Source organism: Peromyscus maniculatus, chromosome 5, assembly GCF_049852395.1.
Source record: "Peromyscus maniculatus bairdii isolate BWxNUB_F1_BW_parent chromosome 5, HU_Pman_BW_mat_3.1, whole genome shotgun sequence".
NCBI lineage: Eukaryota > Metazoa > Chordata > Mammalia > Rodentia > Cricetidae > Peromyscus > Peromyscus maniculatus.
This window is the reverse complement of record NC_134856.1, coordinates 83,462,508-83,478,225: the sequence shown is the minus strand read 5'-3', so window position 1 is coordinate 83,478,225 and position 15,718 is coordinate 83,462,508. Positions and strand designations below refer to the sequence as shown.

The 15,718-nt window shown below is 40.5% G+C and overlaps 1 non-coding gene across 1 annotated transcript; it reads right to left on the bottom strand.

Annotated features, from left to right (window-relative positions):
• Window positions 1-12,948: 12,948 nt before the first annotated feature.
• Window positions 12,949-13,053, bottom strand: LOC121829891 (U6 spliceosomal RNA). Its single transcript, XR_006072945.1, has one exon. It is a non-coding gene; the product is annotated as a U6 spliceosomal RNA (small nuclear RNA).
• Window positions 13,054-15,718: the final 2,665 nt, after the last annotated feature.

Below are 15,718 nucleotides of genomic sequence, written 5' to 3'. Positions count from 1 at the left end.
TCCAAACCAGAGATGGAGGTGTCGGGCACGAGGGCATTAACATGGAAGTGGTTAGAAGCTCAAATTCTAGAGATAATGTGCAAAGAAAGCTGTCAGGATGGCTTATGGATCAAATGTGGAGAAGAGAGAGAGAGAGAGAGAGAGAGAGAGAGAGAGAGAGAGAGAGAGAGAGAGAGAGAGAGAGAGAGAGGAGAGCAACAATGCACCAAAGTGTGAAGCCTGGGCAAGTGGGAGATAAAGTCCCCACCCTTTAAAGTAAGAAATCCCAAGAAGAGGTGCATCAGGGAGCATGTCCACAGTTTAGTTCGGTTGACTGGAAATCCCAGTGACTAGTCCAGAGTCTGATCATGGGTTGTATAATTTGTAGCCACAAATGAAGAACTGGGGACAGCATCAAAACACCAATGCAGAGTGCTAACAAAATGGCTTGGTGGCTGAGTGATTGCTGTTCTTCCAGAGGACCAGGGTTCAGTCACCAGAACCCATCTGCTAGTAATCCCAGCTCTTGAAGATCCAGATCCTCATTATGACCCCTGTGTGCACTGGCATACACATATACATATAAATCAAAATAGAAACAAAACTTTAAAAATATTCTATAGGGCAAGGGAGTTTCACAAATAATGAGGGAATGATCAGGCCAAACACGGCACACTGCAGTTTCAGTAATGGCTAATGTTGGCATGTTTCTTGGGTTCCATTGAGAGAAAAGAGTTTGGGCTTTGTTACCAAGGGCAGAACTTGACTAGCCATGGAGAAGACTGTGAGGGGTAACAAAGAAAACATTCTAAGAAGGCTGCAGTTAGATGCAAGGAGCAGGATAGTTATTAAACATCCCACCGTGTAAGTTCAATAGAAAACGCCTGTTCAGTGAGTATTATTTTGCAGAGTAGACTTAAGATCCATCCTCCTCTACCCCCTTTCCCATCATAGAGCTAAATAGGGGCTGCTAAAAATGCCAAATAACAAAAGCCAAGCAAATGAGTACATTAAAGCCATGAAAAATTAGGAGGTAGAAATTTGCAGCTAAAATTTGATTAATTCACTCCATTACAAAGGGACATTTACATACCAAATAATGTAGTACAATTAATGGTCTCATTAAAATCTTTACTCACAAATTAGATAAGGGCTGCAGGGAGGTGGGGGGAAACTGGATACAAGAGGAAGGAGAGACCATTTCCCAAGCCTTATTTCACTTTCCTGGAGTCCAGATGGCAGATGGCAGTGAGAAAATGCATGTCCTCCTCACCTACCTCTGTTATACTTAAGACTGTGACCATCTTTTGTGAGTAAACAACTGGATCTTTCTCAAGTGCTTCTCCCATGGGAGACTAGCTTACAATGATTCACTTTTTTTCTACTTTCCAAGGATGTGAAAGTAATGTGTGTTTGGCATAAATCTTACTGAAAAATTGAATTTGGATCTTTTCTTAAACAAGTGGCATGGGATAGAATACTCTTTGGTGATGCTGGTAGCCAACAAACTAAGCTCTCAGCCAGCCAGTTGACCATGAGGCAAACAGGCAATCAGGAGCCTCAATTCCTGGCCTCATACAGTTGGTTATCTGAGATATACTCACTGCATTTCTATATAGAATATTTTTAACTTACTGTTAAGTAGGGCTAAGAGCCCATCACTAATTCAGGGAAAGTTGTGGTTACATTTGAATTATGTTTTAAAGCAAGACATCTGGGAGGCTATGGATGTGGCTTAATGGAAAAAGTACTTGCCACACAAATGGATCCTAGCACCTCTTCATGCTGGGTGTTTATGGCATCCCACCTGTAATTCACACTCAGACGGTGGAGACAGAGATCCTCTGAGTAATCTAACTAGCTATAAAAGCCCTTACTGGCAAGCTCTGAATTCAGCTGAGACCCTGCCTCTTTGGAAAAGATGGAGGATAATCTAGGAAGATCTCAACACACACACACACACACACACACACACACACACACACACACACACACACACAATTGCTGTGTACTTCCCTAGATAGTCTTCAAGGTTGTGGGATACATCCTAAGTGCATTGCTTTTTATTACTGAGTACTATTCCATGGTATGGATACACCACAGCTTGTTTAACCATCTACCCTCTGAAGACCATGTGAGTTGCTTCTAGCTTGGTAGGAGTATAAAGACTCTACCAATATTCTGGTTTGGGTTTCTATATCATTATAGTCTTCATTTTTCTGGGATAAATACCAAGCAGTGCAATTTCTGAATAGGGTCTTTGTACAGCCTAGTATTTTCAAGATTAGCTGTGGTACTTCATATCCACAGAAATGTATAAACAACTTACTTTCTCTACCCCCTTGCCAGCATTTGATTTCTCACTGCTATTTTCCTTGAGTCCTTCTGATAAATGTATAGTTGTGCTTGCATTTATCTATAGGTTAGTGATACAAAGCAGACATGCATGTTCTCATGTGACATTTGTGTACCCTCTTCTTGTCTTTGACCACTGAATAATTGAGTTTATTATTATTAATATTAATTTTCTGTGTGGCTTTTGTTTATTGGGGACAACTGGTTGATTTTGGTTTGGTTTTACTGTTGAGTTTTGAAAGTTCTAGACATAAGTTCTTCATTGGATCTGGGGTTTGCACAGGCTACCACCCACTCCACAGCTTATCTTCCCATCCCTCTTGGTCAGGTCTTTTACAGAACAGAAATCTCCAATTTCTGGAAAGTGAGATTTATTGAGTCTTCCTTCAAAGCACTGTGGTTCTGTTACCATGTCTGTGAACTCTTTGGCACATATTCCCCTGTGTATTCTCCTACATTCTACATTAAAAATCATTGAAATTGTGTGTGACACTTAAGCCAGTGATATATTTTGAATTGTTTTTGTATAAGATATATGACTTAGGTTAGCTAGACAGCCTCCCTTCCTCTATTCCTCCTTTTCTTTTAATTTGCCTATAAACATGCAATCATTCTCATATATTTTTTGAAAAAGCTATCCTCCATTGAATATTTTATTTTACCAATATAATTATTATTACTTTAGTATCTTTTAAATTTTTATTTTATTTATTTATTTATTTACTGTGTATGTGTGTGTGTGTGTGTGTGTGTGTGTGTGTGTGTGTGTGTGTGTATACATGTGAAGGCAGAGGACAGTTTGGGGAAGTCAGTTGTCTATTTCCACCATGTGGGTCCTAGAGATTGAACTCAAGCACTCAGGCTTGGCAGCATGAGCTTTAGCCATCTGTGCCCTCTTGTTAGTCTTGTCAGTACTATTGTTTTGGTTTCTTGTCACTCTGTAGACCGGGAAATGAAGGTTTGAGGTGTTTAGTTGACAGTTCAGAAGACTGGACAGAAACCAATCCTTTCTTAGCTTTAACTATTCTTCCCTCAGATTTCAAATTTCAAATGCCTCAGCAGGACATTGAAACAAGCCCCTTCCTTTCATCTTTCAACAGCCTGGCCACTGTCACTTCCTGCTTCTATAGCACTAATGTTAAAAGCATGAAAGGAGGCGCCTAAGTAGATCTCACATAAGCATCTGGAAAAAATCCTTCAGGGAAAACTAAATTTTGAGAAGCAAGCTATGCACCAGATTTTCACTGGTAGTCCACCAGTTTCACAGAATTATCCTTCTCTTTCAAACAACACTGCTGTTAGTAGAAGAGTCTCTTCCTCCGCCTCCATTCTTCTCATAGCCAACTCTGTAACGATGGCATAAACAGGAACCATTTGACAAAATGTACTGACTGGACCTTGTGTGTTTGCAGGATCTACCTCCTTACTGCCAAGATGAAAGAGAATAGGCAGTTATTTCATCTTCTTGGATCAATCCCTGTCTCTGTCGTGATGCTGTTTTAGAATACATCATAAGAAACCCAGTGGCCCCTGCTCATCATCTTTGAGGACAGTTAAACTCATGAGTATAAAAGATATAACACAAATGAAACAAAGCAAGGAAAGCTGATGGACTCCAGCTTAGGCTCATTCACACCCCCTGGAAAACTTACTCTCAGAATCTCAAGAGGCCAAGGGCATAGGTGCAGAAAATAGACAAAACACCAGAGGGTTAGAAGCTTTCAACACAGTGTAGTCCAGATGGCATGATGTGCCTGAGTCTATTCCCATGCTATCTCACAGATACGGAGAATGGAGCTACAAAATTATCAAATACATACAATCCAAAATGGCACTGGAAATGAGAACTGATAAGTTATTAAGGTGGGGAATGAAGTAGTCTTGGAAAGGAAAGAATGCAGTACACATGTAGAATTCTTCTGAACATCCTGGCATTCAAACTTCCTCTGTCCAAATGAAGGCTGGCATTATAAAAATAGACATTGGGGAAAAAGTTAGAAGGGAAAATCATACACTAATTAACACATTCTAAGAAATCTTATCTTTGGTATAGAGAACCACTCAATTTAGCAAAAGTTTAAAAGGGTCAAGCCATGTTCCAGAGATTGTATCTAATTTATTATACAGATTTTTAAGCCACACCAGACAGATGATGGTGTAATGTGGATAAGCCCACTTTTCACAACATTTGCTTTTGGTTTTATGCATCACACAAAGCATTAGAGAAAGAACATTTACAAAACTAAAAAACGAAAAAGCTCAGAACAATCTGAAAATAATATCTAAGTCTTAAACTGGTCCAAACTGGAACTCATAGGAGGTGTCTGAGCTGTCTCACACAGTCAAATCAAAAATGCATGTGCCTTGCCATAGGCAGCCAAATTGTGCATCCTGCCTCCAGCAGATAAGCCTTCACGGCTGTACAATGCTGTCTAGCAGGTAAAAGGAAAACCACTGACCCCACTGAGCAACCCACAATTCGACTTGAACACGAAAATACCAGATGGATTGAAAGTGACAGACCTAATAAGCAACTTCCAGAATCTGCATGAACCTAATTGCACAAAATCCTTAGTGCAGCTGCTTCTATTTGCTTTCTCAAATCCTTAAGCCAAACAACCTAGATCAGAGAGTCTCAGCATGCTCTTGAGCCACCCAAGCCATCTTAAATGGACTGCCGGGTTTATCTGAACCAAGATTCCAATTAGGAATTATTAAGGAAACCTTCCAATGTTCTGTAGCAGGGAAGAATGTCGATTCAAGATATTGGAGGCATCTATGCCTCGTGGCTTATATTCACAATAATTTTCTCATTTGGATTTCTTAAAAGAAGCATACATATATATTTTCAGTTAATGAAGCAATAAAAATCAAATGTCTTGACTCCTAAGGTGACTATATGATTGGGAAACCTAGACTATACTTTTGCTAAGAAACACATAGCTTTTTTTTTTTTTTCAGAGTAAGCACCACACTCAAGTACTTGAGGATCTGTTTAATTTGATTTTCCACTGTTTTTCCTGTATGCTTGATTTCCCTTTCACAAATAATGTCACGCACTGGAAGAACCAGGCAGTGGCTGTAATGAGATGTAAGGGACAGGATAGTATTCTTTCTTCTTGAGGAGACTGCCCTCATTCTGTCAGGCTTCCTCTTGACATTTGTGACAGAATGTTTGTGTGTCCCCCAAACAGCTGTGGAAATCCAAAAATCCTAATTCCCAGAGTGACGGTTTTTAGGAGGTGGAGCTTTGGGGGAGATGATTAGCTCGGAAGAGTAAAATCCTCATGAATGGAATTTTTGTTCTTAGAAAGAAACCCCAGACAACTCTTGAGAGAAAGGATGTAGTGAAACTACAGCCATCTAAAGCCAGGGATCAGATCCTCCCCCAGACACGGAGTCTCCCAGCATGAGCCCAGAACATGGGAACTTGAGAGCTCCCTTGTTTGTAAGCTAAGCAGCCGATTGTATTCTTGTGATGGCAGTCCCTGTAGATCTAGATAATGTTACACTGCAGATAATTGCTAGACTGCTCTGGAAAGAACCCCCAATCTATGGTAGAGCCAGAGACTCTATTGCCATTCTTTGTCATGGGGACTTTTCCTATGAGCTATATCCTACAATATTGATTGACACTTTGTTACAGTCTTGGCAACCTGTAGTCCCATTGCAGATTAAAACAAACTAACAAAAGCAAAACAACATCCAGGAATTAAAATTCCTCAACAAGCCAAAGAATTAGGTGATTTTTTAAATTTCCCCATTACCATTAACAAGCACAGCAAGGAGTTACAGATAGTGGATACACTGGAAACCCGGTACCATTCTTGACAGGGAACTTGATTTGTGCAAACAAGGTCTAATGTCTGTAATGGACTTGCTATGTGATTGGTGAGGCTTCCACTTCTGAGTCTGTTTTTGCCTGTGCATTATAGTGCCTCCCTGTAGTATCTACCCCATTTCCTGAGTAAGAAATGATACTTATCTCTCTTGACTCATTTAGGCATATACATGGTGGCTGGACTAATTTACATTCCCACTAAAGGTGTATAAGGATCCCTTTTTCCCCACTTCCTCATCAGCATTTATTATAATTAATATCCCTGATTATAATCATTGGTACTGTGGAGAGATGGTGTCTCAATGTGATTTGAACTTGCATTTGTGTGATGGCTGAGGGTTTTGAACACTTTTTTAAATATTTGCTATCCTTATTTATTTCTTCTCTTGAAAGCCATCTGTTCAATTCATTAGTCCACATATGTTTTAAGAATTCAATTTTTTCATACAATATATTCTGATCAGTTTCTCTTCCCCCAACTCCTCCAAGATCTTCTCGATCTCCTTGTCCACCCAACTCTACTCCCTTTCTCTCTCTCTCTCTCTTTAGAAAACAAAGCAAACAAATACAAACCAGATTTTAAAATAAGATGAAAAAACACAAAACACACACACAAATAAATTCATAAAAATACAAAATCAGAAACCATAATATGCAAGCAAAAGACCACTAACATTAAGAAAAAATGCCATAACAAAGTAATATGAGACAAAATAAAAGTCTACAAAAATATCACTGAGTTCATTTTGTGTTGGCCATCTCCCTCTGGGCATGGGGCCTACCCTTAAGTGTGGTTAATATATCCAGTAAGACTCCATTGGAGAAAACTAATTTTTCTTCTACAAGTAGATGCCAATTGGTGATAGAATCTTAGGATTGGAAACTTGTGTCTACTTCCGCCTCTCAGCACTGGGACCCTTTCTGACTTGAACCCATACAGGCTCTGTGCATGCTGCCACAGTCTCGGTTCCTATGTGCATCTGTCCTGTTGTGTCTGGAAGACACTGTTTTCTTAGTGTCTTCCATTTCCTTTGGTTCTTACATGCTTTTCACCTACGATTCTGAATAGCTCCCTGAGCCTTGAGGGGAAGAGATTAATAAAGACATCCCATCAAGGACTGAGTGTTCCAAAATCTCTCCCTCTCTGTATATTGTCCAGCTGTGGGTCTTTGTATTTACTCCCAACTACTGCAAGAGGAAGATTATCTGATGGTAGCTGAGCAAGTCACTGATCTGTGGGTATAGCAGAATGTCTTTAGGAGTCATTTTATTGATATGTTCCCATAGCAGAACAGCAGTACTTGATTTTCCCCTAAGCCCATGGCCTATCTAGTCTCTGGTTCTTGGCCATCTGAGCAGTGTCAGTCATGGGTTCTATCTCATAGAGTGTATATTAGCCTAATTATCAATACACAGTAGTTTTATCCATATGAAATCCTGACATTTGCAGAAAAATGGCTGGAACTGAAGAGCATTATGTTAAGCAACATAAGCCAGACTGAGAATGACAATACCACATGTTACTCTCATGTGCAGAATCTATCTATCTATCTATCTATCTATCTATCTATCTATCTATCTATCTATCTATCTATCTATGTGTGTGTGTGTTTGCATGTGTAAAAAAAAGCAGAGAGGTAAATCAAAACTAGAAAAAGGTAGTGATGAGAGTTGGCAATGGGGCTGGAAGAAATAAATCAACATATTTTGCAATGACTTTTTACTTCACTAAAGCATCCATCTCCTCCTAGATGATATTTCATTAAATATGCTCATTTATTCATTTACTGGTTTATCAAATGTGTAATGATGCTGACAGTGTGTCAAAATTTGTTCTTGTCCCTGGGGCTGTGGGCAGTACATAGAATGAGTTAAAACCCCTACTCTCAGGAGGTATTCATTCTAGCAGCAATAATGGTGAACACACACACATGGAAATGAATTGTCCGATAGTGCCAAGTGTCAAGGAACAGAAAGCAGAGCGGGCATGCAGAGGGATAAGGGGAAGCCCTCCACTGTAGAGTAAATCAAAACAGAAGGTGTCTGAGCAGAAATCTGAATAAAAGAGGAAGGGCACAGGGTAAATAGCCACGGTGAGAGCATGAGGAGAGAAGAAAGCATACATGCGGAACCTGAGTGCAGAAGAGCCTGGGGTGTTCTGGGAATAGAAAGCCAATGTAAGCACTGGGTAAGCAGAGAGAGGAGCTTTAAGAGGTGGCTGAGGCAGAGTGCAGAGGCTCCACGGGTCTGTGTGCGAATCTGTATTAGGGTTTGTATTACACAGGAAGTAATACAAAGGTTGGGAACTAGAGTCCTGTGCTTCACTTTAACTTATACATCACACACACACACACACACACACACACACACACACACAATTTCACTGTCATTTGTAGAATAAACCACAAGGGAGAAAAAATCCAAAAGGAAAAGAACAGGCTATGAGGACAAATTCAACATTTGAAGATGGAGGAGTCTTCTGCAGAAGGGCAAATGTCTAGCCAGTATCAATACTATCTCTGCAGCCATTTCCTGTACCCACTTCCTACCTTAGCTGAATGCTGGCTCTGCTATGAGACCTCAGACAGGCTATTTCACTCTATCCATGCCTCAGTTTTCTTAACTGTAAGTATGAATGATGATATTACACTCTAACGTTTGTAAGAACCTTATGAGAAAATCTAAGTAAACCATGCCTCATAGTTGGCAATACACAGTAGAACCCATGGAAAGACTCATTACTCTCGTTGCTGGCTTTGTAGGGGCTCATGATTTGCACTCACAGATCCTCCTTTTCTAGTGCACGAAACACTTTAGTATGCTGACTTCTTCCTGGAGAATCAGTATGAGACTGTGAATGTTCAGCATTCAGTAGGTGCATGTTGAAGTGAATCATTGCCAGGATGTCACAATTGGTATATTCCTGAAGTATCATAGAAGCCAGGAAAAACTACTCTCATTTTCCTTTAAAAAATAAATTTAAAAATTAGGAACTGATCAGTGCTTTACTCTAGGGTATAAGTGCAACAAGGAACTTAAGAATTTTCTGTGATGAAAATCTTGCTCTGCCTCACTGTCTGTCTAAAGAAGGACTTCTGTAAATATTTGTGCGGCTGATGACATCTAGGGTAACAAATTAGAATGTATACTACCAAATATCAACAGTTTTGTATTTTAACAATAGAAAAATGTGATCCCTGTGTTAACCACATCTGCATATTTAGCCCAAGACTTTACCCATTCAAAGATGTCCAGTATGGCTACCTTTGGGAATTCCTAAAAGGATCCATTACTTTTTAATGACTAGGCTACCTCTCCAACCTCCCTTCTTTTGCATTCTATTTCAAAACTTTAAAAACTGTCTGTCAATCCACAAGAGCAACTACTTTGATCAATGTTTCTTTGCCCAGTATAAATTATAAGAAAAAAAATAACACCAAAAAGTAAAAGTAATACGGGAATGTTATAGTATCATGTAGCTTCAACGTACCTTTAGCAAAGTTGTCTGTACACAATACAAGTACAGATTACAGAAAAGAACAGCTAAGATGATGATAAGTGTGTGCACCCACCCTCAGGTGCTGACTTGATGTCAAGACTTACTGTTTAAAAATATGAGCTCTCAGAATCCACTTGGCTACAGGCCCCACCGCACTCTACATTGACTCCAAAGAAGGAACAAAAATGATATATGTGAGCAAAATCTAGATTCCTTCTCTTGCCAGCAGCTCTCCCATCAGCCATTGCCCATGCACACACCCTAGAGCTATCCACTTCTGATGGATTGCTGACCTGTTTATTCATATTCTTTGGTAAGCACACAGAATTCTGAGGGCTTTGGAAGATATTATCCTGGGATCCTCAGGGAATATATGTAAAAATAAAGTTTTAAATTTTGTATGTTCTAGCATGAGATAGGGCAGTCAGCTCAGAGTAATGGAAATGGGGAAATTTCCAGAAAGAATTGACCCTAGACTGTAGCTAGTTATCATCCATGATTCATTCATAGAATTTGTTCTCAAAATGGGCACGTCCACAGCTTACCTATTGATGACTAATAACCCACTGAGTCAATTATATTTTCTTGTGTGTTTGTGTTGTTATGTTTTGTGTGTGTGTGTGTGTGTGTGTGTGTGTGTGTGTGTGTGTGTGTGCATGTCTGTTGCGCGCGCGTGCGCGCCAGCATATGTATTCAGGCCACATGGGTGTGTGTACATATGAGGCAAGATGTAAAAACTCAGGTGTCATCTACCTTTAGTTTTGTTTGGTTTTGATGCAGGGGCTCTCCCTGGGACTTGGGCTTACCAACAAGCCTCAGAAATCTGCCTGTCTCTACTCCAAGGGCCAGGGTTACAAGCATCTGCAACCACACCATGATTTTGTTTATTTATTTTAATCTGGGTTCTGGGGATCAAACTAACATCCTCATGCTTGCAAAGCAAACACTTTACTGACTGATCTATCTCCCCAGACTAAGTATTTTTTTCTATATAAAAGATAGTTACTGAAAGCTTCTCAGGCTCTTCATAATTGAGGTGAAGCAGAAGATACAGGAAATAACAGACATGACCCTTGCTCACAGGAACTAATTGTTCAGGAAGTTACCAGCACAAACCCGACTGTGATTAAGTTGAAAAAATTTCCTGTTCAAGAAGGCTTAGGTAAAGCAGAGTGTGCAGCTGTGCCTGGAATCTCAGTGCTGAGAGGGGATCAGGTAGGTGTTATGGGAACCATGTCACCATTCTGCTAGCCAATTGAAAGGAATGTTTTTTGCCCACGAGGCAGGGTTTTCATTGGGGATGGACATGACCAAGAGATTGGGCAGAGGAGTGCGTGGGCCTTTCACCTGAGGAAGGAGGGTGTCACAGGTGGCTTGTGATTCGGCTCAGATTCTCCTTTTGTTCTTTAATATTTGTGCACAGGATTTTGCATTTTAATAAACTTAAAGAAAATTTTATCAAGTAGGCACATTTTTGAAACCCACTGGCCCAAAGTCTAGCTGGTTTGATGAGCTTTATGTTTACTGAGAGACCCTGCCTCAAGAATTAACCATGGAAGGTGGGTGGCATCTAGAAAAGATGTCTACTACAAACCTCTGGCTTCCATATGACATACATGTGCATGCACACCTGCTCACACATGTACACAGACACCCTCACTAACAATTACATATACTACACACAACAAACAACACATGTAGAGAGACAAGGTGAGACCTGGGAGGGAGGAGGTTGAAGCTTTGGATCACCACTAAGGGAGCTTCTAATATGGTTGGAAATAGTAGGAGAGAAGGGCATCAGTAACACATTTCCCAGTTCCTTCTTCAAAGAAACCAATTAGAGATGGCTAAATCTGTCAATTAAGCCCCAAACCATGGGACCCAGAGCATGGCTGCCAGCTCCTGAAATGCTATGGGGTCACTCATATGGTATGATTCAAATTGTTGCTCCCAATCAATCTTACCCTCAATTTCCTCATCAGCAAAATCGGGATAACCTCTGTGTGACTTGCAAAGCACAGCTAATTAACATTTATGACAAATGAGGAATTATATAACAGGTTATGTAAATGCATAATAGCACCAAGAACCAAGCTGTTTTGCCTGTAGCATTTAACTTGAAAAGAGATCTGAAAATACAAAAGAAAAAAAAAAGAAACCAAGTATGGTAAAAAACAAAATAAATAAACACATGAAATGAAAATGCAGTTAAGGACAGAGGTCTTGGGCCAGTGAACCCCCTACCCCCCACAGGGGCTGTCTATAGGATGAAAACACTTCAATGGCATACAATTTTATTTTATAAACATCATGTCAAACTCTCACAGTTGATTCTAGACAAACAATGAAGCTGGCATCCACTACTTGAGAGGATTCATGAAATCAGGCAATTATTAGTATGAAAACTCCTTGTAACCCTCCGTGGGGGTCATGCCTTTATTGTCTTCATTGTTTTGACTAGAGGTCATTCATTCAACACCTGGATCTCTTCCACCATAATGTTCAAAAGCTCATACATGATAGTTGAGCACTTATATTTAATAATAGGGAAAGCAAATGTGATTCAATCTGGTACAAAAAAAATTCAAATGACCTTGAGGAGGTAGAAAGGAGGATTTGAATTCAAGGAAGTCTTTTGAGTCTCCTGTCCTACTGCGCCTCACTAATGCTCTGTTATTATCCCTGTTAACTTCACTCTAAGCAAGGAGGGGAGATGTTGTTCAGAGAGAACCATGGACTCCCCAAGGTCACAGTGGGAGACCAGCTAAGTGGGAAAGATCTGCAGTCAGAAACAGACCTGGGAGACTCCCTGCCTCCTATTTTTGCCACTTTACAGTAATTTGACTCTCTCTCTCTCTCTTTCTCTCTCTCTCTGTGCGCACACGTGTGTGTGTGTGTGTGTGTGTGTGTGTGTGTGTGTGTGTGTGTGTGTGTGTGTGTGTGTGTCTTCTGGAGGACAGAGGTCAACATCAAATATCATTTATAAGGATGCTGTCCATCCTTGTTTTTCTAAGACAGTATGTTTCTCTCACTTGGCCTAAAACTTGCTGATTCTGGTGGGCCAGCCAGTAGGTCAATAATCTATCTCTTTCGGCCTACTCAGCACAGAGATAACGAGACTGAAACAACATGCTGTTGCATGGGTTCTGGAAACTGAACTCAGATCCTCATATCACCTGGCTAACATTTACCAAGCTTTCTGTCCAGCCAGTACTAGTACTGGTTTTCTCCTACGAAACGTGGGTGTGGAGATTCACATTGTATGATTCTCTTTTTGAATATGGAGTGGTTCATGAATTTGTGTGTTATCTTTGTGCAGGGCCCATGCGAATCTCTATATCGTTCCAATGTGCTCTATATCGTTTCAGGGTGCTGAAGAGAGCACCGCTGTATTGTTCTTACATCTCTGAGATGGAGAAGCACTCTAACCTGATGATGTCTTGCTTGACAGTGAAATCATGAATATGACAATGAAATCAATGAAAAAAAATGGTTTGTCATAACATCCACAGGTCTTGGAGTATACAGACAGCAATAATAACAACTCTAGCAAAAATATGTGGTTATGGTACAGACAAGGAAAGGGTGCGAGGGCAAGCTTTCAGCTGGATAAGTCACATCCTCCAAGGAGTTTCATCGGGCAATTGGAATGTGCTTGGTGGTTAAAGTAAAAGTATCTAGGAGTAATGGCTGTTGTGGGTTACATGAGAAACAACTCGTATAAAGTCGTGCATTTGAACACTTGGTCCCCAGGTGGCTGTGCTGTTTGGGAGATCATGAAACTTTAGGTTCATTGAGTATTGCTGGAGGAGTAAGTAACTGGAGTGGACACTGAAAATCTATTGCCCTCTTATCCCAATTCCAGTCTCTCCTCCCACTCTCTCATATTCCTGTGTGTGGTCGAGATGTGATCACTCAGCTTCCTGCTCCTACAGCTATCCCTGCCTTCTCCACTATTATGGAAATCTAGCCCTCTGGAACCATTAGCCAAAAAAGAAAAAAAAAACCTCTCTTATATAAGTTGCACTGGGTCATGGTATTTTATTACAGCTACAGAAATAACTAACACAGTGGTACATACCTGTAATCCCAGTATTCTGGAGGCTGGGGCAGAGGGATGGCAAATTCAGCTCTATACTGTAATATATGACAGAAACCTGTCACCAAAAACAAAGAATAAAGAAAGGAAGGAAATAAGAGAGGGGGAAGTAATGAGTGGAAAAAGGACATAGATAGAGAGGGAGAGAGGAAATCAAAAGTGAAATGTTAAAAATATTCACCTTTTGATATAGTCTCAACTATTAGAATGCACAGCTATTAAATGTAAGAGCTTTAAAATATTTAGGCAGGAATGGAGAATCTGCATCATTGGGTCAGGGCGAGCCAAACAATCAGAAGTTTCATGGAATGTATCTCAGAAGTCTATTATTTAAATCTGAATTCCATACTTGCTTGTCATCTTGATATTTTTGACAAGTGCGTGTAAGGATTTTTGACAGTAAGGAAGTTTCCAATATATTTTTACTGTATAAAAAATAAATGTAAAATACATAACTGTGTTTCTAAATTGCTACTGTTTATTTTAAGAAATAAAACATTCATCATCTTAAAACCCTGCACTTCTGAGCACTGATTGCTATGTGCTAGGAGTGAGGGTAGCAGCACCAATTATAGTCGATTCGGCAGCAGAGAGAGAATGCAGCTGTTTTTAGTTCTGCTTCTGCACCATCCATGGTGGAATTCAGAATTTACTGAGAGCTGGCTTTTCTCATTTTACTGGCAAAGGAATTGGAAGCTTAATTACTCTCAGGGGTCTTCTGTAAATTATTTCCATAGATCTGGAGAAAAAAGATGGCAGAAAATAAACATTCAACATCATTTTTTTTAATGAAGAAAAAAAAATTACCTCCATTGAACTGTGTTCTCTACCCACACCCGGACCTCTTCTGGGGTTTGGAAGGGCGAAGGGGCCCTTCCCGATCCTTGCACACATTGCTTATCTCTTGAAAGCACTTTCCTCTCTCTTCTTTCTCCCACTGGCTCTCTACCTGGTATATTCATTCACCCTGACTGAGCAGGCCTGACCCTCACAGTTCATTTTTCTCTTCATCTCCCCGACACTACTGGCATCTGCATGCCTGGGGAGACCCCCATGATCTTCCACATTGCCTTCATTCAGTGATGAACACTGGAGCTACTGGAATAATCCTGGAGACAACCATTAGTAAATTAATTCGTATTTCCCCCCTTGAAAGGAGGACCGGCAGCATAATCATATCTGACATTTATTGACTGTTTGCTCTGCCATTATTTCATTTAGACCCCTTACACACACTGTGAGAAGGCATTATTCTAAGTACTTGTAATGCAGACCTGGCTTAATATGCTAGAAATGACAGCAGCTTCCAGCAAAATTCAGGCTGTCTGTCCTCAGAGCTCACACTTTCATCCATTTACCATGTTTACCTTCCAAAAGAATCTTAGGGCATGAGGGGAGAATAAGTAGTGCAATTTAGACATGAAAGGGAGCAAGAAAGGAGGGAGGAGGGATGGAGGAAAGAAGGAGGAATGGAGGGAGGGGAGAAGGAAGGACAGAGGGAGGAAGGGAAAGAATAGATCAGGAAGGTTGTCAGCTCTCCACCACCTTGTCTTTGGTCACCTCAACCAATGAAACAGGAAATACAATGTTTTGACATATGACTCTCTCCTGGAGTTCAGGCTGACACCCAAGCTCATATTTTACATTTGAAGTCTTGATGCCTTAGTCAAGTGCATTGAAGACATCAGCCGGAGTTAATGTCAAGTTGTCTTATAAAATTAGCTCGGTTGGAGAAAGCGGTTTAGACTGACACTGTTCAAAAGGTAGGCGAAGGCAGTAGCAGGCAGAGTGTGGTCCTGCCTGGTTCAGAGAGGCCACCTCGATGCTCACTTAAAAAGAGCTCGGAAGCTTTCCAAAAGCAGCCCCACTATGGCAGTTGTGTGGGAGACGTTTGCATTTTGCAGAGAACCAGCAATCCTGCTGAGGAATTATATGGTTAATGTGC